Source organism: Nicotiana sylvestris, chromosome 9 (genome assembly GCF_000393655.2).
Source record: "Nicotiana sylvestris chromosome 9, ASM39365v2, whole genome shotgun sequence".
NCBI classification, from domain to species: Eukaryota; Viridiplantae; Streptophyta; class Magnoliopsida; order Solanales; family Solanaceae; genus Nicotiana; species Nicotiana sylvestris.
Genome location: NC_091065.1, coordinates 69184581 through 69209750, shown reverse-complemented (window position 1 = coordinate 69209750; position 25170 = coordinate 69184581). Strand labels below are relative to the sequence as shown.

Here is a 25170-nt window from a genome sequence, read left to right as displayed (position 1 = left end):
AGAGAGTACTCGATCCACAATAAGTGATCTTTTAGTTTTCAAATTTTATTTATAATACACGGGTTCTCCAAAAAATCAAGATATTATTTTATTTTTTCAAATTTACCTTTGTGTATGTATAAATTTCTAAGATGTCTTTCAATATTTTTAATTAATGTTGTGAATTAATTAAAAAAACTAAATTCAACAGAGTAAATACTCACTCATGAGTTTTCACTAAATCAATCAATTTAACCATAACTGTTTAAAATTAAAGTGAGTATGCATATCCCCTAAGGCTTAACCATGCCTAGTTGAGTGATAAAGTGTGTGTATATATAAAAATAAACAGTCTTGCATTTGGTGATTTCATAAAAACACTAAGGGTGTGTTTGGCACGAAGAAAAATATTTTTCAATTTTTCCATATTTGGTTGGCTTAAATGTTTTGAAAAATATTTTTCTTATGAACTCATTTTCCTCCAATTGGAGGAAAATGTTTTCCTTATCAAGAGAAGGGAAAACATTTTCTAAAACTCTTTATCAACATTCCCCACCCCCACCAAGCCACCCCACCCCTTTTCCAAAAAAGGCATTTTTTTTTCTTTTCAAATTTCAGTTTTTCCGTTACCACTCACCCTACTACCCCTCCACCCCACCCACCTCCACCCTCACCCCCTTACCTTAATTTTTTTTTTGCAATTTCAAATTTCTATTTTTTCATTTTTTTGCACCCCCCACCCCCCACCCCGCACAATTTTTTTTATACTTCTTTTTTGTAATTTAAATTTATAATTTAAATTTCTGTTTTTTTTCGTTATACTGTCAACCCCCCTCCCCCCCTAAAAAAATTTTTTTAAATATATTTTTTAGTTTTAATTTTTTTATTTATCGGTTTAAATGTTTAAAATTTTATAAGTTCCAAAATTATGAGTTCGGAGGTTTATGTGTTTGGAAGTTTACGAGTTTAGAAATTATAAAGTTTACGGGTTTGAAATTCTGCGATTTTGAAAGTTTAGCGGTTTGAAAGTTTATGAAATTTGTGGGTTCGGAAGATTGTTGGTTTGAAAGTTTATGGCTTCATGTTTATTATATCTAAATAATTTATGAATACTTTTGAGAAGTCATTTTCCTTAATTTACATACCAAACACTAGAAAATGAATAAGATTACTACTTATTTTTCAAGAAAATATTTTCTTGAAAAACATTTTCCACAGAAAATATTTTCCGTTATACCAAACACACCCTACGTGAGAATCATTTTTTCCATCAAACAGTTGCGACTGAGGCGTTAAAGCCAATTCGGTATCACTCTTTTGGGTCTATAAATAGCCAGTTCATACCTCTTTGCAGGGACCAAAAGAAAACCAATCTTTCATAGATTAAAATAAAGATGACAAGCAGCAGTGATCATATAATATTGCCAGAGAGCACCAATGTAGAAACTCTTGATGTTCCTCCGCAACGTCAGCTCACAGGAAAGGAACTTTCTTGCCACAACTTAAAACGATATGACTCCTTAGATTTGGAATCCAGCCGTGTACCCCACGCAAAAAAGGTCTGCTACCTCTAACCTCTTTGATTAATTTTGGCTCAATTGTTATGGTCATAGTCTTGATTAAAACAATGATATGAAATTAAAAGTTCATATATAAAAATGTGAAGAAAAATGAATTTGGTCAAAAGTAGCTTGGTTCAAACTCTCTATTTGCCTTAAAGAAACTCATCATACAAATTGTTAAATTAAAACTCCGTAATTTGAAATGACTAGAATCTTAAATCCTTAAGCTTCGTCTCTGTGTCTAAGAAATAATTTTTCTTTTTTGTGGTTAAACAGGCAGCGGAATGGTAAGTGATAATGCAACTGGCGTTTCAGAGCATAAGGGTGGTGTACGGTGATATTGGAACGTCGCCGTTGTATGTGTACTCAAGCACATTTCTTAGTGGGATTAAACACGAAGATGATATACTTGGCGTACTTCCTCTCATATTTTACACTATCACCTTGATTCCTCTCATGAAGTATGTCTTCATTGTTCTCCAAGCTAATGACAATGGAGATGGTAAATTTTCACCTCTTTTTCTGCACTCCTAGTTATGAGATGAAGTTATATTCACCGTTAGTGTAACGAATTTTTTCCACTATAGGTTATTGTTACCTATTACTTTAATTTAAGATTACAAATTTCAATTTTTTACGAGGCTTACTCGTAAATATGCTTGGGTGACCTGATAGTATAAAGATTTCTTTAGATGATGTATTTATTAGTGTGTGTTTATCCTATACAACAGGTCATAACCTACCAACAAGTCATAGTTTTTTTTGGTAGGCTATGATAAACCTATACTTACCATTAAAAGTTACCTGTAATTGATTTTTGACTAACTGATAATTTAAAGTTCTTTATATTGTTGCATACAGAAATCAAATTAAAAATTGCATTTGCTGGAATTGTTCTTTATTTTGGGCTCTGAGATGGAATAGAGATAAGGGTTTGTTGGAAACACAGCCGAAATCGTATCTTCAAGATTGTATAGTGCCAATAGTAAAAGCCAAAAGGAGGAGACGGTATCTTGAGTTCTTAGGAGTAGAAAACAAAGCAAACTGGAGTTAGTAATAGCTTTCATCTGAATTTTAATTTGTCACTTTATGCTTTGATACTTTTTATGACAATATATAGATACTATTTGTTTTATTTTAACCATGATGCAATTATACCAACATAGGCGGTAGCGAGGTGGTTTAATTTCTTGTCCTTGTTTATTTATTAAAGCATATAATCTAGTGTGAGAATATTCTAGTCCGAGAATCTTGATATTCTTCAATGATGAATTAAATAACACTAATATTTTCCCAAGGCTTTAGTTTCTTTCACTCTCCCTCAAATTTTTATGAGTTTAACTTCAATGCATTATATATTGTGTGTTTTATACTATATCTGCAACAAGAAATAACTATTTATAGTTGTAAGATAATTAATTCGTAGTCATACCAGAGATTAAGACACAATTACACAATCAATCTGGAGTTAGAGTCTAAGGAAGCGTACAGTTAAACTCCATGGATTCAGCAGCGACAACAAATGGCGATTAAGCCTGAGACCAACTTCCACAATCCACTAGCTACGCGCTCTCACAGCCCGGAGAACTTGACTGATGGGACGTCTACCGTTACCACGTATTCAAGAGGCAGAATACGCTAGGATTTTCTAATAGCTAGGGAGAGGGGGGTTGACCTCTATTTATAAAGAGTGTCTACCCATCACAGGTCAATAATTTTTGGGTCCACTTATCCACACATATAATATTTAATATTAGGCCTTTTATTTATCCACCACTTGGGCCACGTCACTATCCTTTCAGGCTATAACCAATTAACGTAAGTCCATATTCCAACATTCTCCCACTTGGATGCCAACGTTAATTGAGGACAAGAAAACAATTTTAAATATTTGAGTTTAAAAAAAATATTTTGAAAAAGGACTTTAGACTCTACGGTGGCCACACTACTCACATAGCCAAGGATAGAATGACCCATATAACAATCCATTAAGTCTCAATAGAAAAAACTAACAATGAATCATAGCAGGCATCATACCATTTTAAGGTATGAATTCTATCTACGACCACATATGCTAGAATTTCCATCAACATGGATCAAAAATGTGTGCTAAGCATTTTATCTTTCTAATCAAGGTGAATAGATTCACACCTCTTAGAAAGAAATAATCCTCCAAGTGATATTATAACCATATCACCTCAGGAGCCTCCAAGTGACACAAAATTGTATCACCTCAGGAGGATTCCCTTATGCCTTACCCAGGATGATCAAGGCAACAAGCCGCAAGACTCAAAGATATCACGAGTTTATGCAATATCCAAGTGGAAATAAAAATAAATAAATTATCATGTTAGTCATATGCATAACAAATATCAAATAGCACAAGCTTGCGTAAAACTAGAATTTATTAAAAGGAATATCTCAGTCAGCAATTACAAAGTAACTCCCACTGACTAAAACACATCAAAAGACTCTAAAATACCCATATTTTTAGCATGTTCATTAAACACCACAGGCCTAAGACCTTTAGTCAAAAGATCAGCCAGCATAGATTCTGTGCTAATATGCTCAATACATATATCACCTTCTTTTACCATGTCTCTAACCTTAAGAAACTTAAGGCTAACATGCTTAGAGCCTCTTGTTCTCTTGTTATTCTTGGAGAAGAACACAGCTGCACTGTTGTCATAGAAAATAGTCATCGGCTTAGATATAAAATCCACAATTTGCAATTTAGTAAGAAAATTCTTCATCCAGACAGCATGTGAAGCAGTCTCAAAACAAACAATAAACTCAGCTTCCATTGTACATGTAGCAGTGATGCTTTGCTTCTCACTTTTCCAAGAAATAGCACCTCCACCCAACATAAAAATATACTCAGAAGTTGATTTCATAGTGTCTTGACAACCTGCAAAATCAGAATCTGAATATACTAGAAGATCTAGATCATCAACCTTTTTGTATACAAGCATGAAGTCTTTGGTGCGTTGTAGATATCTCATCACTTGCTTTGCAGCCACCCAATGTGCCCACCCAGGATTAGAAGAAAATCTTCCCAACATCTTAACAGAAAATGCAATATCAGGCCTTGTACAAACCTGTATGTACATCAAACAACCAACAACACTTGCATATGGCACATCTTTCATAGTTCTCATTTCAACTTCATTTTTTGACATTGATCCTTGCTAAGTTTGTCTCCTTTTACAACAAGTGCAACACTAGGCCTACAGTCTTGCATATTGAAAGTTTTAAGAACACTCTCAATGTAGGAACACTGTGATAAACCCAATAAACCACGTGACCTATCTCTTTTAATTTCTATCCCAAGAACAAAAGAGGCTTCATCAAGATCTTTCATATCAAAAGACCTAGACAAAAATTGTTTGGTCTCATTCATCAAGCCCAAATCATTTGTGGCAAGCAAAATATCATCAACATAGAGAACCATAATAATAAAATTGCCATTAGCTATTTTGAGATAAACACATTCATCAAGCTTATTTTCCACAAATCCAAATTTTGTAATAATTTCATCAAATTTCAAGTACCACTGCCTGGAGGCTTATTTAAGCCCATATATGGATTTGTTAAGCTTGCACACTAGATTTTCTTTACCAGCTTCTTTAAATCCTTCAGGTTGAACCATGTAAACTTCTTCAAGTAGACTCCCATTCAGGAAAGCAGTTTTAACATCCATCTGGTGAAATTCTAAATCAAAATGAGCCACAAGAGCCATCATAATTCTAAATGCATCTTTGGATGGAACACGAGAAAATGTTTCTTTATAATCAATACCTTCTTTCTGAGTGTAACCCTTAGCAACCAACCTTGCTTTATAACGATCTATGTTTCCCTTAGAGTCTCTTTTAGTTTTAAACACTCATTTGCAACCAATAGGTCTAAAACCTTCAAGCAATTCAACTAACTCCCACACTCCATTGTGTTTCATGGAGCGCATTTCATCTTTCATTGCCTCACGCCATTATTAACAAATGGAGAGGAAATAGCTTGAGCATATGATAAAGGATCAGTCAGCTCTCCAGTATCGCTAAAATTTTCAATCACATACACGATAAAATCATCAAAGATGGCAGACCTTCTTTCTCTTTGTGACCTACGGAGTGGTTCATTGTGTACATTTTGTTCAGGAACTATGGGATCTACGTCATTGTTCCCTTGATTCTCCCCCTCATAAATAGGTTGGTTTACCACCTTTTCATGTATAACAGGTACAAGGACAATGACTTCCTTCTCTTTCAATACAATTTCCTTACCACATGAACAATCACAATCACAAACATCATGCTCAAGAAATTTCGCATTAATAGACTCAACGATTCTAGTGCCACGCCCAGGACAGAAAAATCTAAAACCTTTAGAGTGATCAGGATAGCCTATAAACAAACAACTGGTAGTTTTAGGATCAGTTTTCTTTTCTGTGGATGAATAAATACGAACTTCAGCTGGACATCCCCAAATGTGAAAATGGTTCAAGCTAGGTTTTCGGGTTGTCCATAGTTCAAAGGGGGTTTTCAAGACAGATTTTGTAGGAACTCTATTCGGGATATAACTAGCTGTTTTTAAGGCTTCACCCCAAAGAGACTCAGGTAGGCTAGTCCTTGACATCATACTTCCAACCATTTCCATGAGAGTACGATTTCGTCTTTCAGCCACACCATTATGCTCAGGAGTACCTGGCATGGTATATTGTGCTACTATCCCACATTCTTGCAAAAATAAAGCAAAAGGCCCCATACATTGACCAAACTCATCATATTTTCCATAGTACTCACCACCACGGTCAGACCTCACTATCTTAATGGACTTCCCAAGCTGTTTTTCAACTTCAATCTTGTAAATTTTAAACTTATCAAGTGCTTCAGATTTTTCTTTTAAAAAGATATATATAACAGTACCTTGAAAAGTCATCAATAAAAGTAATAAAATACTTATGATTGGTCAAAGTAGGTATATAAGGTCCACTAATATCATTATGAATTATTTCTAAGAGTTCAGAGCTCCTAGTGAACCCTTTCTCTTAACCTTGGTTATTTTACCCTTAACACAATCCACACAAGTTTCAAAATCTTTTGGATCAAGAACAGGTAAAATATTTTCCTTTATTAATCGTTCAATTCTTTCTCTAGAAATATGACCAAGACGCCTATGCCATAATAGGTAAGATGTTTTACTCATAGCAGACCTTTTGTGGGCAATATTTTTCACATGCATTGCAGAAAAAGTTTCATTTAATATATTCAAGCGATATAGACCATCACTTAAAAAAGTATCAACAACAACACGTGAATCATAGGAAATTTTAATAATATCATTATTTTGTTGAAATGAATAACCAGCTTTGTCCAAATGGGAAACCGAAACTAATTTCCGTCTCATAGACGGTACAAAAACAGTATTTTCTAAACGAATACTAGAATTATTCTTAAAAGGTAAAATAGATATCCCTATAAACTCTACTTTTGCTTTGAGTCCATTGCCCACAATAACACTAGCTTCATCCTCTTTTAGCTTCCGTCTGCTTACTAGATCCTGCAAGTCATTGGTTACATGAACAGTTGCACCACTATCCAACCACCAGGAATTTATAGGAACATGAACAAGACTAGTTTCAAAGCAGACAAAAGCCAAAAGATTACCTGATTTCTTTTTCAGAGGACAGCCAGCTTTCTTATGACCTACTTGTTTGCAATTCCAACACTTGATTTCTTTCTTAATTACAGCTTGAGGACCAAGAGAATTATGAGACTGACCTTGGTTAACACCATGCTTATTAGTATGACCACTATTACCACCTGGATGATGAGAATGACCATGTTTCTTTTTGTGAAATTTGGGTCCACCTTTTCTTTTATAAGAGGGATAGTCAGCTGATCTAGACGAACTAACAAAGTTCACTACACCCTCAACTTTCTCCTTTTGGATCCTTCCTTCCTCTACCACAGAAACAGTAATAAGCTCATCAACACTCCATTTATCCTTTTGTGCATTATAGGTTGTCTTAAGCTGGTTAAACTGCTCAGGAAGGGACCTTAGAGATTGGTGAACAAGAAAATCATCGGTAATGGTTACACCTAAATTGTTCAGTTTGGTTGCAATGTTAACCAATTTCATTATATGATCACGGACACTACCTACAAGGTCATACTTAATGGTGGACAAGGAATTAATCAGGCTACCTATCTCAGCTTTATCAGATTCTAGGAATTTCTATCCAATGGCACTCAGAAAATCTTTTGCATTCCCATTATCCTTAATTACACCTTTTATGTGATCAGAAATGGATCTCTTCATGATCATGAGATCCAATTTGTTAGCCTTCATCCATTTCTCATACTTAGCCTTTTCATCAGCAGAGCTAGTAGTTGTGGGTTCAGCGGGTTTTTGTTCAATCAATGCAAAGTCCATGTCCATCAGGCCTAACACTATTTCAATATTCTGTTTCCACTTCTTGTAGTTGCTACTAGTTAGAGTTTCAATGGAATTCAAATGAATAGTCATGTTATTAACAACTGTATAAGCAAACAATACAAAATTAGATAAAATTATGGGCAGGAATATATAAATCAAAAGAGTCAAAGACATCCATCACACCCCTCCTTTGGATAGAAGATGAAACTGTCTCCCCTTTTAAAAATCAAGGAGTCCAAGGAATTCATTGCATCCTCACCTTTAGGCAAGAGATACAAAACCTCCTCCCTGTTATCCAAGAGCGCAAGGCATAAATTGTGTCCTTCCTTTAGGTAAGAGACACAAAACCTCCTCTTACATCAAATTATCCTTATTTATTGTATATATATACATGAGAATCCAAGATATTAAGCTTCATCCTTTGGGTTGAAATATAATATCTTATCTCATAAATTAATTTAGCATCATTTATTAAAAGGTAAACTTCCAACACTAGCGTACACTTATAAAGGACAATTTAGACATGGTACATTGAGAACATTTCTATGACTCAAATAAACAGACCACTTTGGTGGAAACTATCTATTAATCATAATTCTCAATCCATGTATAATATTATTTTACATGTATAAAATTTTAAGTATTTTCAATGACTCCAAATAAATAGACCACTTTGGTGGAAACTATTTATTAATCATAAATTCTTATTCAAATAATATTATATAGATGTGAAATCAAAATAGGGCCCATACAATAAAACCCGTTTAGTGTTATACTGCTTTTAATTCCATCCTTTGACTTAAAAGGAATAACTACTCGGCAAAATTTAAGGAATAACTATTATGCAACATGTAAACATCAATACAGAATTCTATTGAAAAGATAATTGTTTTATAACCAAACCGAAAAGTCAGACTTTGCAGCCTAATGAGATATTTGATTAAGGATCAGTCATTCTCAGAGAAATAACTAATAAAATAGTGCTTGTAATTAGCAAGCTTCAAATCAAAATATCATAATAATAAAGAAGAACATGCCAAAGATAAAAAGTTTGGCAAGACAAAAGAAAACACCACACTGCTTTTCACCGATGTCGGCTTTCAATGGCTAAAACTTGTGTGATTTAACTATTTTAATCACATAATAGCATAACTAGTTTAAACGAAGAAGAACACTTCATCTATTTTCCTTGTTTTCACTTTTTCACCGCCGCTTCTAATGCACTCACAACAGTCGCCGACTTTCGGCGATGAAACAATATCAGAGAAAGACAATTTCGAGCCATCGTCGCAATTCACAACGATTGTTTTTACTTTTAAACTCAAGATTATTTCTTGATCTAAATCCCTAACTATGGTGACTCTGATACCAACCGTAAGATAATTAATTCGTAGCCATAGCAGAGATTAAGACACAATTACACAATCAATCTAGAGTTAGAGTCTAAGGAAGCGTACCGTTAAACTCCATGGATTCAGCAGCGATAGCAAACGGCGATTAAGCCTGAGACCAACTTCCACAATCCACTAGCTACGCGCTTTCACAGCCCGGAGAACTTGACTGATGGGACGTCTACCGTTACCACGTATTCAAGAGGCAGAATACGCTAGAGTTTTCTAATAGAAAGGGAAATGGGGGTTGGCCTTTATTTATAAAGAGTGTCTACCCATCACAGACCAATAGTTATTGGGCCTCACTTATCCACACACATAATATTTAATATTAAGCCTTTTATTTATCCACCACTTGGGCCACGTCACTATCCTTTCAGGCTATAACCAATTAACGTAAGTCCAAATTCCAACAATAGTATGCTAATTAATGTGATGATAACATGAAAGATAAATTAAAATTATATGGCATAACCGGTTAAATTATACTGGAATGTAAAAATTTCTTTCGAACACTATTTTGTGAGTAGAAATAAGAAGCTAGTTAGAGTTAATTAACGCATGATTTAATTGAATACTGGACAGGAGGAACATTTGCTATATATTCTTTAATATGTCGATATGCTAAGGTGGGATTAGTTCCAAGCAGAAGACAGAAATGTGTCGACTTTCAAACTTGAGTTGCCAGATAATCGCATATGTCGAGCATCAAAACTGAAGTTGATGTTAGAAAACAGTACATTTGCAAAGTTCTTTATGCTCTTTGCCACAATGCTCGGTAGTTCCATGGTTATTGGGATGGTGTCCTCACTCCCTGCATCTCAGGCACGTTACGATTAATATTTATTACAAAGATTTACCTGTATTATTTTATAAATAAATATTTCTAACACCAACATCATTAATGCATAGAACTTAAACATGATACAACGATGAGTCTCATAAAGCTATGGGCAAGATTCGGCTCAAGTGCTAGATTGCAGATCTTAAGTCAGAAGTAATTTGCTCCGTGATCGAGAACGAGACTTCCAATACAGCCTTTTGCAGGGAAGGCCTTGGATCATGCAAATGGCATCTATACCTTAAAACTGCTGAAGATTGTTAAACGTAATTAACTATTCCACTTGATGAGCTCAGAGTAAGGCTGGCATGTGGGCCGGTTAGGCCCGACCCAGGCCCGCGAGCCATATGGTAGTGGGCCTAAACGGGCCTAATGTTTAAGCCCGGGACCAGGGGAGGTGGGCCTGCTAAGTGGGCCGGTTCCTTGAAGAAGCCCATTAGGACCGGACCGTTTGGGCCCGGGATCGGGTGCTAAGTGGGCCGGTTCAACCGGTCCTAACCGGGCCCAACAACTATTTTTAGAAAAAAAAAATTCCAATTTTTTTTTTTAGCCGTTGCAATATTTAAAACATAGCCGTTTGGGCTTTCTAAAATAGCCATTTAACCCCCCTCCCCCCTCCTCCCCCAGCTTTGTTTTAACCCCAAACTTTTTATAATTACACTTTTTTCCTATTTTCAATTATAAATACCCCCCCCCCCCATTCTTTCATTTTTCTCACAAAATCATCAATCTCTCTCATTTCTCAAACTCAAATTGAAGTATTCAAGTCTTCACTCATATCTCATTTCTCAAACTCAAATTCTTAATTCAAGTTAAATCATGCCTGGTGATTCTAGAGTGCGCCAATTTATTTTGGAATACTTTAATGTGGTAGAAGAAAATGAATAACTTTACATAATAAAGTGCAAGAACTGTGATCGAGTCTTCACTCATTGTCCAAAGTTGGAGGGCACATGTTGTTTAAGGATGCATATAAAGAGTTGTCTTGTGCGTTCTCCAGACATTCGTATTTAAGATTTTAAGTTGACTTGAGACAATTTGTGTTATTTTAAAATTATTAGACGTATTATGCTTAATGTTTTAGTTTGTTAGATTAATTTGAAGTATTATGTTGAATGCATTGAACTTTAATTTGAAGTATTAAATGTAAACTTTAATAATTGCAGTTTTGATACCGAATTCATCTTTATATATATATGCGTCTTAATATAGCTAATGTTATATCGAATATAGCTTATATACTATACACTTAGTATATGTAAAATACTATACACACACACACACACACTATACTATATAAGGCAATTTCTTGTAAATTATCTAAGGCAATATATAATATAAATTTGAATTAAATTTTTTTAAGTCACAACTATATAATATAATTTACAAGAAATTGCCTTAGATAATTTTTTTTTTAAAAATATAAGCTAGGCCTACTTAGGCCCACATAGGCCCGGGACCGGCCCACTTAATCCGGGACCATTAGTTCAACTATATAATTTACAAGAAATTGCCTTAGATAAAAAAATTTAAAAAAAATAGGCCAGACCCACACAACCCACACACACACACACACACACACACACACACACACACACATATATATATATATATATATATATATATATATATATATATATAAGCTATATAATTTACAAGAAATTGCCTTAGATAATTTTTTTTTAAAAAAAATAGGCCAGGCCCACTTAGCCTGTGACCATTAGTTCGGTAAAAATTGCACGGGGCGCCTTATTTGGTCGCCCCTATTTAACCTATACCCATTTTTTTAAAAAGTTTTAACTTGTGCCCACTTTTTAAACAACTTTAGCCCCCTTTCTCCTCCTCCCTCTCCCAGTGATCTCCATATCTCTCCGGAACTTAATATTGATATAAAATATAATGGCTCGATTTAAGAGCTGTTTCTTCCGACCACTGTTTCTTCCTCATCTTGTTGTTAGTCTTTTTTTGCTGCTTCTTCCGCTAAGGCACATAAAGAATCTTCCCCTTTTTAATCCATTTACAGCTTTGGAGACAGTGACTCTGCTTCTACTTCTGATCATTTAGCTGTTGTACTTGGTCTGCCTTCTCTACAACATTACACCAACGAAGGCATTGAGTTCGAGTCCGGTATTAGTTTCATGACGCCTGGAGAAGTACTTATGGGTCCCTTTTGTTGAACCAATAGAAGGCTGAAGTTCGCCTGTTACAAACAAAAACTTCGGCTATAGAGCTGAAGTTCGCCAGTTACAAACAAAAACTTCGGCTATAGAGCTGAGTTTCGCCAGTTACAAACAAAAACTTCAGCTTTAGAGCCGAAGTTCGCCAGTTACAAACAAAAACTTCAGCTCTAGAGCTGAAGTTCGCCAGTTACAAAATAAAAACTTCAGCTCTAGAGCTGAAGTTCGCCAGTTACAAAACAAAAACTTCAGCTCTAGAGCTGAAGTTCACCAGTTACAAAAACAAAAACTTTAGCTCTAGAGCTGAAGTTCACCAGTTACAAAACAAAAACTTCAGCTCTAGAGCTGAAGTTGCCAGTTACAAATACAAAAACTTCAGCAATTACAAACAAAAACTTCAGCAAATAGAGAACAAAACTTCAGCTATGATGCTTAAGTTCAGCAATTACAAACAAAAACTTCAGCACACTATGTTCAATACACTTGTTACTTCAGTCCCGTCTACTAGAATGTTGAAGTTTTGCGTGATTCCCTTTGCTACTTTAGCCCCGTATGCTGAAGTTACGCGAAAAAGTGGGTACACTTACAATTTTTTTTGCAAAGCGGGCACAAGTTAAAATGTGACCCAAAAAGCGGGTATAGATCCAAATGACCCATTAGTTCGTGGTCCCGGTCCTGGTCTGATTACCTCCAAAATCCCACGAAGCTCGGGCCTACATAGGATTGGCCCACGAGGCCTATTTAGGCCCAGGCCCGGCCCGTTTGCCAACCTTAGCTCAGAGCGTTGAAAAAGCATTTTTGTGAGAAGGGTAATGAAGACCAGGAAAGAGGGAATCGTCAATCAGTCTTAAGGCATGGAATCAACATTCTCATTAGCTTTTTTAGTTGAAGTATAAGATATATGTACTGATAACCTGAACTTTCAATTGATGTGACCAGTTTTGTCTGCCGTTGGAGGAATTAAAGAAGCAGATCCCAAAGCCATGACCGATACATATATAGGCCGATGTGCCTTCTTATTTGATGACTTGATTCCATAAATTTTACCCGTTGGTGCTATATGTCTAAATGATACCTGTAAATTTATTTTAACTTGTCATCTTAATTGGACCAACACCTAAAATGTTAACCATTCTGTTGGATTTGATGAGATAAGTGGAAATCAAACATGAACAAGAGAGAACAGAAGGTTCAAGAGAGTGGGAGCTGCCAGATGTTTTGATAAAATGGGTATCTCAGTTCCAAAGTAGAATTACATGTCATTTACATACAATCCACGTACAACCGGGACAACCCAAATACAAAATACTAAACTGGAACGAAACATACATCATAACACTACAAATAATTTAAATACATGGCTCAATACAAGTCCAACACGTTACGTTCTTGTTTGACCAAAAAGTATTGAATCATTTTGTTAATCTAATTAAGTAAATAATGCTGGGTAAATTCTAGTTAAATGAAATAAGTTCTAGATCCAAGGTTGGTAACAAATAAAACATCTAGAAATTGTATTTAAAGCTATTTAAAGCAAAAGAGTGGTTTGATGATGTTCTTAAATACTGTAAATTCTGCCGAAAACAGGGACATAACTTGGTCAATTGTAGATCTTTAGAAAGGAAAAAAGCTGCTGAAAATAGGGAGTTAGAGGCCCAAAGAATGCTGAAAATCAAAATGAAGACAACAAACTACTTGGGGATCAATATATGGAATCTGGAAATAAACTTGGTACTGTTACTAATAGAGAAAATACTAGGCTGGTTGATCAAAGCAGTGAAACTGCCGCTACTATTTCTGCTGAATCTGTTGAAGCTGGAACGGATGCCGATGCTGGGCAATCTGAACACAGAATCAATCAAAAACAAAAAATGAAAATTTGAAAACTGGCACTGCTGTTGATAGGGAAAGTGTGAGACTAGGTGATCAAAATAAAGAATCTAAGGCTGCTGAATTTGCTGGACCTGCTGAGCATACTGATCAAAACAAAAATTATATCTCTGCTAAATCTGCTGCATCTGAAACTGCTAATAAGGCTCGACAACAAGAATACAGTTTCAGTCAAAAGGAAAAAAGTGAAAAACAGAAACCTGGAACTGTTGTATATAGTGAAAATTTGAGACTAGTTGATCAAAATAAAGAATTTGAGGTTGATGAATCTGCTGAAATTGATAGAACTGGAACTGCTACTAATACTGAGCAGACTGTTAACAGAATTAGTCGAATGGAAAATAATGAGTCTAAGTGTGATAAACACTTGCAACAACCACCTAGCAACATCAGGGAGAGATCGAGGGAAAAAAACCAAAAAAAGCAAAAACAGAAAACTTCCTCAGAAGAGAGCCAAAGTCTTGTTCAAACCAATGTACAACTTATCTGATGACTCTAGCTGGAGGAAGAAACATAACAAAGAAATAAGCTTGGCCTTTCAAAACATGAACCAAAACAGTGCTGATGACAATATTTGTGAACAGGGAGGTCAAGCTAATGTTTGTGAATTGGGAGATCAACCTAAAGCTATCAATGAGCAAACTAAGTCAGTCAACGACCAAACTGAGGCTGTTAATGATCAATTGCCTTCGAGATCTAAGTTAGACAAGCAGGAGCAGAAAGCTTATACTATTGATATTGGAACAAGGGAGAATATGCAGGAGTCCATTCGAGAAAATGAGAACATGAGTGAGAGGGGTGACTATCAAAACAGTCAAATTCAAAAGAGAGCCCTTAACCTAAGTGATTATGTCAATGAATCTACTAGTGTGCCTTCTGAAATCCGAAATCTTCCTGGGATTGAGATGGTAGTTAATCTCAATATGGAATCCAACTTAAAACAGGATAGATATGTGACTAGTCAACAAATAGAGGTGAGATCGCCTAATAGGGTGACAATTATGGTTCCTGAAGATCAAATACAAATTGATTCAAAGGATGAGTCTTTCCAGATCATATGCTCCAAAGAAAAGAAAAGGAAAAAAGTAAAGAAGAACAAAAACAAATATACTACACCTCCTAAAGGGGGACACCCATGCTAGCCTGAACTGTTTCCATGATAAATGCCATTTTTTGGAACATTAGGGGCGTGAATACCAAAAAAGCCTTATCAAGGCTCAAAAAATTGATCTCCATATATAAGGTGGAACTTGTTGCTATTATGGAGCCTTTTATTAGTACTAATCAAATAGAAAGGTGCAGAAGGTTCCTTGGTTATCAACACTGTATTTCTAATTCAAATGGTCAGATTTGGATCTGTGGTCATGCAACAACATGACTATTATTCTGAGCAACCATGATCAACAACTTACTATCAAATTGCATTATGGAGCTGCCAACAGTGATCTCTACATCACAGCAGTATATGCTAAATGCACTCCTAAAGAAAGGAGAGAGCTATGGAATAGTCTTGAGTTAACCAATCTTCATGTGAACGGTCCATGGTGCATTGGAGGTGATTTCAATGTCATTTTAGATCCGGATAAGAAAAAAGGTGGTAGACCTCACAGAATGAACAAAAGTCTAGAATTCAGCAATTGCATGGATAACTGTGGTATGATGGACCTGGGTTTTGTTGGTCCAAAATACACATGGTGTAACAATTGGGATCCAAGAAGAAGAATATGGAAGAGATTGGATAGAGTGTTTATCAATGATGATTGGTCCCGAATCTTTCAAAATAATATTGTCAATCATTTGGCTAGAATTGGCTCTGACCATAGACCTATTCTAATTCAATGCAAGGACTCTAACCAGGAGGGGCCTAAATACTTCAAGTTTCTAAATTTTTGGACTAATCAGCCAACGTTTTTGCAGGTAGTTGAAGAAGTTTGGAGAAATCATGTCAATGGAAATCCTCTGTGGAGACTTCATCAAAAACTTAAAATGCTGAGCAGAAGACTAACTCAATGGTCCAGACGACATTGGCAATGTTTTTAACCAAGATCAATACTGGGAAGATAAAATGAAAGACCTTGAACAAATGGATCTTATGAACAGTAATGATACAACCAGAACTGAACTGAACAAAGGACAAGCTGAGTACATTAGATAGATGGGGATGCATGATGACATTCTCAGACAGAAAGCTAGGGTGAACTGGTTTGAAGAAGGAGATGCTAACACTAAATACTTCCATAGCACCATCAGAGAGAGAAGGAGAAGGCTGAAAATTCTTAAAATCAAAGATCATAGAGGCCAATGGATTGAGGGGGATGCTAATATTGGCAAGGCAGTTGTCCATCACTTTCAACAGTTCTTTAACATCAATCATCACTACAATGATCATGATATCATCAACTGTATTCCTCGATGTGTAACTAATGCAGATAATGAAAGTCTCACTGTCATTCCTGACACAAAGGAGATTAGAGATGTTGTCTTTAACATGGATCCAGATAGTGCAGCAGGCTCGGATGGTTATAATGGGAAATTCTTTCAATCCTGTTGGGATATCATTAAGGAGGATATCATTGATTTTGTTCAAGCTGTTTTCAATGGCAGGAGGCTCACTAAATTGTTTTCTCATACTTGTTTAGTTCTTATTCCTAAAGTTGACTCCCATAATAGTTTCTCCGACTTGAGACCTATTAGTTTGAGTAACTTTACTGCCAAGATTATCTCCAAGATCCTTTCCAGAAGGCTGAATCCTATTCTTGGGAAGCTTATATCAGAGAATCAAAGTGGCTTTGTGAAAGGAAGATTGATCACTGAAAATATCCTTTTAGCTCAGGAGATTGCTCAGGGCGTGAACAAGAACAACAGAGGAGGCAATGTTATTATAAAACTTGACATGGCAAAAGCTTATGATAGAATTTCCTGGACCTTTCTGATAGCAGTTATGAGGAAATTTGGTTTCTCTGAGAATTGGATTGACATGATCTGGGGACTTCTACAAGATATATGGTACTCTATCATCATCAATGGGGCTAGAACAGGTTTTTTCACATCTACTTAGGGCCTCAAACAGGGAGATCCCTTATCCCCTTCTTTGTTTATTATTGGAGCTGAGGTTCTTTCTAGATCTCTAAATGCTCTAAATGACTTTATCAGCTTCACTCCTTTTAGCATGGATCCGAGAGGTCCGATGATCAATCATTTAGCCTACGCTGATGATATTGTTATATTCTGTGGTGGAAACAACATGACTCTCAAGTTAATCAAAAAGGCTATTGACAGGTATGGAAAGGCTTCTGGGCAGAAAGTTAACAACGATAAGAGCTTCTTTATTACATCCCCTCACACCTGCGCTGCTAGAATCAATATAATTAGGAATGCTACAGGCTATATGGATAAGTCTTTCCCTTTCACTTATCTGGGATGCCCCATTTATTTTGGGAGGAAGACTAACAATCTTTTTGACGGTATGCTCTCTAAGGTGGTCAAGAAACTTAATGGATGGCAAACCAATATGATGTCCGCTGGAGGGAGAATGATCTTGATTAAACATGTCTTACAATCCCTCCCCACATACATCCTTTCTGCTATGAACCCTCCTAAAGGAATTACTAAGCTCATGGAGAAACACTTTGCAAACTTCTTTTGGGGCACAAATGAAGGTAAAAATAAATATCACTGGTCTTCATGGAATAATCTTTGTCTCCCCAAAGATGAGGGAGGAGCCAGTGTCAGAAAAATGGAGGATATCATAGATACACTTAACATTAAAAGATGGTGGAGATTAAGAACTCACCCCTCCCTATGGGCCAACCTTCTCAAGAATAAATATTGCAAAAGAGCCCATCCAGTGAACAAAAAGTCAAATCCCACTGATTCTCATATTTGGAGAAACATGCTCAAAATCAGAGATAAAGCAGAGGAAAACATTAGATGGGAAATACAGAAAGGTAATTGTAGCTTTTGGTGGGATAACTGGACAGGTAAAGGTGCATTGGCCAACATATTACAAGGTAGTGGCAGATCCTCTAAAGTACATGTGAAAGACTTCATAATTAATGGAGAATGGAATATTGTCAAACTCAACGATGTTCTTCCCGTGCATATTATGGATAGTTTTGCTCAACTTGATATAGGTGACCCAAATGAGGATGATTTCCCGATTTGGACTACTTCTAATGATGGGATATTTTCTTCTAACTCAGCATGACATTGTATTAGATTCAAGAAACAGAAGAATATCTTCATAAACAAAATCTGGCATAACTCTCTCCCTTTTAAAATGTCCTTTATCTCTTGGAGAATTTTCAAAATAGGTTACCTTTTGATGATGTTATTTGCAGATTTGGTACTAAAATTATTTCCAGATGTTCTTGTTGTTCTTCTGCACAGGTAGTAACAGTTCAACATGTCTTTAATGGTAGTGAAGCTGCCATCTTCATATGGAACAACATAGGTAATGCATTTGGAATCAAACATCAGCAGGAGCCTATTATTACTACCTTCAAAAGATGGTGGGAAACAACGACCAACAATAAAGTGCACAATCAAATGCTTCAGATAGCTCCTACAATCATATGCTGGGAACTGTGGAAACAAAGAAATGCATGCAAATATGGAAAACAAAAGAAGTTTCAGCTGAACTCGATGAGACACCAAATCACATGGATATTGAAAACGGCTATCTCCAACATGGTACCAGGTGATTACACTCAGATGGAATGACCTTTATTATGTGATAAGGTCGAGAGACTCAGACCATATCAGAAATGGATACAAGTTACATGGGAGTTTCCACTACCCGGCACTATCAAAGTTAATACAGATGGAAGCTTTTGCAAAGAAAGTGGTAAGGCAAGCATTGGAGGGGTGGTCAAGAACAGTCAAGGGGACCTTTTTGCGACTTTTTCTATTCATATCAGCTGTGATGATCATACCATGGCAGAGGCTAAAGCAGCAGAGTTTGGAGGAAAATGGTGCAGTCAGAATGGGTACACTAATTTCTCTATCGAACTGGACTCAAAGATCATAGTGGATATGCTCACGGATGGAAATCCTAACAACATGAAGATTAAAAAGGTTATAGACAGAGCCTCCCTCATCATTAAACAAACTAGAGCTACGGTCAAGCACTGTTTCAGAGAGGGGAATCAGGTTGCGGATTGTCTTGCTAAATTGGTTACAACCACAAATTAGAGAAGGTTGTATCACTCACTCCAAGAATTGCCTAGCAATGCAAAAGGACTCTTTCTCCTTGATAAATGGCAACTTCCCAGTATAAGGACAAAGTATGAAAAATCTAATTTCTTTGTTAGTTAATGTTGTTCATAGATCTAAGGAAGGAGGGTGTATATATATGAACCTCCTGTCCTTCTTTTGGGGTGATTGCATCACCATTGTTGTATTTTTGTGAGGTCAGGTCTAGCCCCCCTCTTGCACTTTTTTGAATATAAGACAACCTAGACGTCTGTCTGGGCAACTTTATTAAAAAAAAAGATAAGCCATAAATGAAATGAATGGTAGTATTTATTTATAAAAGGAGTAATTCACCCAACCGTGCAACAAAATGGATGATTCTCTTTCTGATAGTGATGTAGGATGGCGAAATGTGTAAGCATCAATCATTTTATCGGATCTACTATGGAAAAGCCTGGACCGACTCAACAAATTGAATATTCTTTATAGATGACGTTTAGTAGTTACATGACAATCAACTTCTCTAGAAATAACTCTTCCAAAAATGGGATCCCTTTTCTCCCCTCTCTCTCTTCTTATTTATATGGGATATATCTCTTACCTACTGAAAGTACAAGTTGTAGAGGATATCCAATAGAATATTCTCTTTTAATATTCTATTTCTAAAACCAGTCGTTTCTGGCCAACCTAAGTGCGTGACTCCGACCTCGGCTGCTCAGCTCGTTAGCGTTGCTTCAGAAACATGACTTCGGACCAATTGACTTTTGAACATGGCTTGTTCTGTTTGTCCTTGACCTTGTCCATGATAGCCGTCAAAATGGGCTTAGCCCGTGAGGCCAGCCCGCTAACTGAGTAGAGTTGAGCTAGGATTTTTTTAGCCCATTTAAAACTGAGGCTTATAGGCCCAGTGCAAGTCAGCCCGCTGGCCCTTGAGGCTTGATCAAGGCTGGGCCTGGGCCTGGGCCGGCCCGTGGGCTAAAATTTAACAAATTAATTAACTATTAAATATTTAATATTTAAAAAAGTAAAAACTAAAAAAAAAACTATTAACTAGAATCCCCATTCTCTAACCCTAGATTGCTCATTTACCCTTCCATATCAACTAGAATTTACATTTTTGACATGCATGTAATATGACAAAATTAGTTTTTCTTTTGCTTAATTAATAATGAACTCGAAAAGTTTTAATTGGCCAATAATAATCATTTTCAAAAGAAAATATTGCTTTAAGTGACCAATAATCAGTTTGGATTACTTTAATATACTATTAATATTTAAACTGCTCTTTAGTATAGAGAAAGTTCAATTTTGAATACACACAAAAAAAATTGACCACTAGAAAATTTCAGGAATTTTAAAATTTTATAAACTATAATGATAAATGATATTAATCCTAAATTAAAAAATCTCAGCATTTATACTTATTGAAGCAATCCCTGAATCTGAGGAAAATGAAAGAAAAACATTAAGAAAATATTCATGTAACTTTAAAAAAGAAAAGTTAGAGATATAGAGAATTTGTATTTTAATTACGAGATTCCTCGTCAAATATCAAGCTTTTTTTTTACACTCTAAGCAAACAGAAGTTATTTACATGATTAATAAACTATGTCACAAAAAATATTTAAGGATTTAAAGAAATTCTTTTTTCTTAAAAAAAATTGAAGGGTCGGCCCGTCCTAGCCTACCATATTTAAAAGCCCGCGAGGCTTGGGCTGGGCTGGCTGACCCGTTTTGATAGCTCTATCCATGACGGACTTCTTTAGGGGTTTGCCCGGGTCATGCTTAGCCGAGGCGCTAATGGCGAATCACGATCCCACCACTACGGTGTCTCTTTGCACTGAATTTCCTTGGTCGGATTTTGTCCTTTACAGTTAGTCCCTCCACTTGCGAAATCGTCCTTTAGGTCGACCTTGGTAAACGAACTGCGCCAACCCTGGCTTTGCAAAATCTGAACCAGATGCCGAATAACGGTTATCCTAGCCGTGGTGGGCGGTACTTAGAAGGTCACGCCCAATGGTGAGGGGTCAGAGTGATGTCACCCTTTCACGCATCACGATTGTGTGTTTTTCCCGAGGTGTCACCTAGTTTCTCGCGTTTCTATCACTTCGATTCTTGTGCATGGCAGTTACATTTCTCGATTTTTTGGCTGATGCTTTCTTATAAGAAGGGGGAGGACCTCCTTATTCAGAACTTTATTTCTTCAAACTTTTAAAGGCGATTCATTTCCTTCTCTTGCATCTTTTTCTGTTTTCTGCAACTTCTTGCATCGTTACCGTCGCTTATTAATTTTTTTGACCAAGGATCTTCGTTCACACATAAACACACAAAGGGCTGTACATCTCCTAACTCCGAGGAAATTTTTAGCCCAAACCCGTTGTCAGTGGCCATACCTGTTCGTGTTGAGGAGGAGGTTCAACCCATGGAAGATGATCGTTTCCCTACAGTGGAGGAGATCGTTCCTCGTAGTGATAAGGCCAAATCTAATTTCTCGAAGTCCCCTATTGACGAGCCCGAGTCAGCGAAGTCCGAAATGGGAGAGTCACGCCTTTCTGAGCTTAGGGCCAAGTACGACATCCCTCCTCGTGTCGATTTGGTTCCTGCCGGAGACGATGTGGTCCACATCCACCATCCTGGGTATTGCGTATTTTATGCGTACCCGTTTCTGGTGTTTTATTCTCTTCATCTTCCCCCGCTAGCAGAGGAGTTTTGCCATTACTACAACGTATGCCTAACCGAGCCCTCTCCTTACATCTACAAGCTTTTTATCATATTGATAAAGTACGCTGAGCTGGCCGGCCGCGAACTCTCCATCCATCATTTGTTGTATCTTTTTGCTCATAACTTTCACACATCTCTGCCACCGGGGAACCAAAGGGCTGGTGGTAAAGATGGATGACAAGGCTAATCGCAAGTTTTGGGTCGATTTTTTCTATATCAAGATCGAGCACGTGGTAGCAAACCCTACCAGGTTTACCGACGCGTGGAACTTTGACCGCAAGTATTCTGTTTAATTGGTTGCTTGCTTTCTTTCTTGGATTACCTAATCACTCTTTGTGGTGCAGCCGAGAGGGATCCTCTTGTGTTGGCTGCAGACATCCGAGATTGGGGGGCTCAAATTTTGCCACACATGGTGGGGATCCATGAATGGTCGTCTTTCAACAAGAAATTTGGGCGTCCACCTTCTTTAACTAGTAAGTCATTCCGTTTCTCCATTAGGCCTCATTACCACCTTTCCTTATTGCTTACGTCATTTCCCTTATTACCAGGTCGGAAAGCCCCAAAGAAAACAAAGGCTCCCACCCCCCATTCTGCCAATCGAGTGCTTTGGTCAAGCCTTCAACTTCTATGACCATGGGCGAGTCTGCACGGCCTGCCACCTCATCCAAGATTTTAGTTTTGCGTAGATCTGTCCATAGGGCGGATGTTCCATCGACGAAGGCTGCTGACCCATCCTTGTTTCATTTGGTGGATGAGCCATCGGCAAACGAGGAAGAAAGTGGTCCCTTAAAGAGGCGGTGAATTGGAACCGGAGGTGGTGTCGATATGGTTGAAGGCTCGGTGGTGGTGAGCCCGAGCTCGCCATTCCTGTGCATGATACTGGCGTAACCTCGGATGCTGAGATTCCGGCTCCCGATGCTGAGATTGCTTCGCTAGTGGCTGCCGCAGTCGTGCCGGCGAGTGATCTTTCAAGCTCTGTGCCAGTCGAGATTCCTTCTTCTACCGAGGAGGCGGAGAAGGGTGAGATTGGCGACGAGTTTGAATCCGATTCCTACATCGATCCCGAGGAAGAGAGGATGTTCGATGAGGGGCTTACCCCGGTCGAGGTGAGGACCGATGGGACTTCTCATTTGATAGTGATTCCTTTGGACTGCAACTTGATGACCAGCATGGAAAGCGTAGTCCCTGCTCTGGTGACCATTTGTTCTAGCATCGAGCATAAGACTCTGGAGTCGTTCAAGGATGCCGACCTATCCGGGTTGGCTCTATGGGTGAGTTACTTCTTTTGTTTTCCCTTCTTTTTTTTTGTACCCTACTGACCCTCCTCTTTTTTTCTTGCTTGCTATCTTTATTTATAGACACTCATCTTAGAGATTGAGAGTGCCCGCCGAGCAAATAAGAAGAAGGTGGTATTTATAAAGATGGTTACCAAGTACTGCCGAATCCATGATAAGTACCGTGTGCTGCGTACTCGGTTCCAATCTAGGGGGATCTTCAATCTCTCAGGGAGGAGTTAAAATAGAAAGATGACGAGCTCGTACAAACCATTTACCGATACAGCGAGCTCGAGGGGGTGCTCAGGATTAAACCTGCAATCACGGCCTTGTACTCGGCCTCATTGCTAGTCATGTCAGGGCATCGAATGGATTGGTGAATTATTTTGCCAGTCGGGACCTCGAGTACGAGTCCCAGTCCCGATCCCAAGACATTAGATGCGCCATCCATGTATTGTACCCCTAGGTTGTGTAGTTTGGTACGAGTGTAGATGGTTTTCGACTTCGAGCATTATATTTACACTGAAGTCGGCGAGCACTTATGGCTTTATCACCGTTTGTGGCTGATAGGTTATGTCGTGCTCGCTGAGTTCTACAGCCCATTTGGCCAATCAGCCTGATAGTTCAGGTTTGTGCCGAATACTCCTTAGGGGGAAGGTTGTTACTGCCGAGATGGGGTGGAACTAGAATTAGGGTCTAAGCTTCTCTGAAGCTACAACTAGAGTCAGGGCCAGCTTCTGGAGGTGTAGATACCTCATTTCGGCATTGACCAGGGTTTCGCTAATGTAGTATATTAGAGATTGTGTAGCTTGGATTTCTTGGGCTAGGACCGCGCTCACAGCTACATCAGATGTAGCCAAGCAGACGAGGAGCCGTTCACCGATTTCTTCTTTGTTGATGGTGCGGAAGAGGTTGGCAGGGGTGTCGGCTACTGCTTTCCTCTTTTCCTCTCTGTTGCCTGTCATGTCAAATTCTTGCAAACAAAGGAAACACCAGTTTTTGCGAAGTTTATGCCTTTTTCTTCTCAGATCTAAATAGGACTAAAATTTTAACTAAAAAATCTCCACAGACGGTGCCAAATTATTTGACCAAAAAGTCTTGAACCTTTTTTGTTAAACTAATTAAGTAAATGATGCTGGGTAAATTCTGGTTAAATGTAATAAGTTCTAGATCCAAGGTTAGTAAGAAATAAAACATTCAAAAATCGTATTTAAAGCTATTTAAAGCAAAAGAGTGGTTTAATGATGTTCTTATGAACAAACGAAGAAATGAAGACAAGCCATAAATGAAATGAATGGTAGTATTTATTTATAAAAGGAGTAATTCACCCAACCGTGCAACAAAGTGGATGATTCTCTTTCTGATAGTGATGTATGATGGCCAAATGTGTAAGCATCTATCATTTTATCGGATCTAGTGTGGAACAGCCTGGACCGACTCAACAAATTGAATGTTCTTTATAGATGATGTTTAGTAGTTATTTACATGAGAATCAACTTCTCTAGAGATAACTCTTCCAAAAATGGGATCCCCTTTCTCCCCTCTCTCTCTTCCTTTTTATATGAGATATATCTCTTATCTACTGAAAGTACAAGTTGCAGAGGATATCCAATAGAATATTTCCTTTTAATATTCTATTGCTAAAACAAGCCGTTTCTGGCCAACCTAAGTGCGTGACTTCGACCTCGGTTGTTCGGCTCGTTAGCGTTG

General features: G+C 37.4%; 1 pseudogene; it reads left to right on the top strand.

The window, feature by feature from the left end:
- Positions 1 to 1451: 1451 nt before the first annotated feature.
- Positions 1452 to 25170, top strand: part of LOC104213320 (potassium transporter 5-like) — a 31905-nt pseudogene continuing 8186 nt past the window's right edge.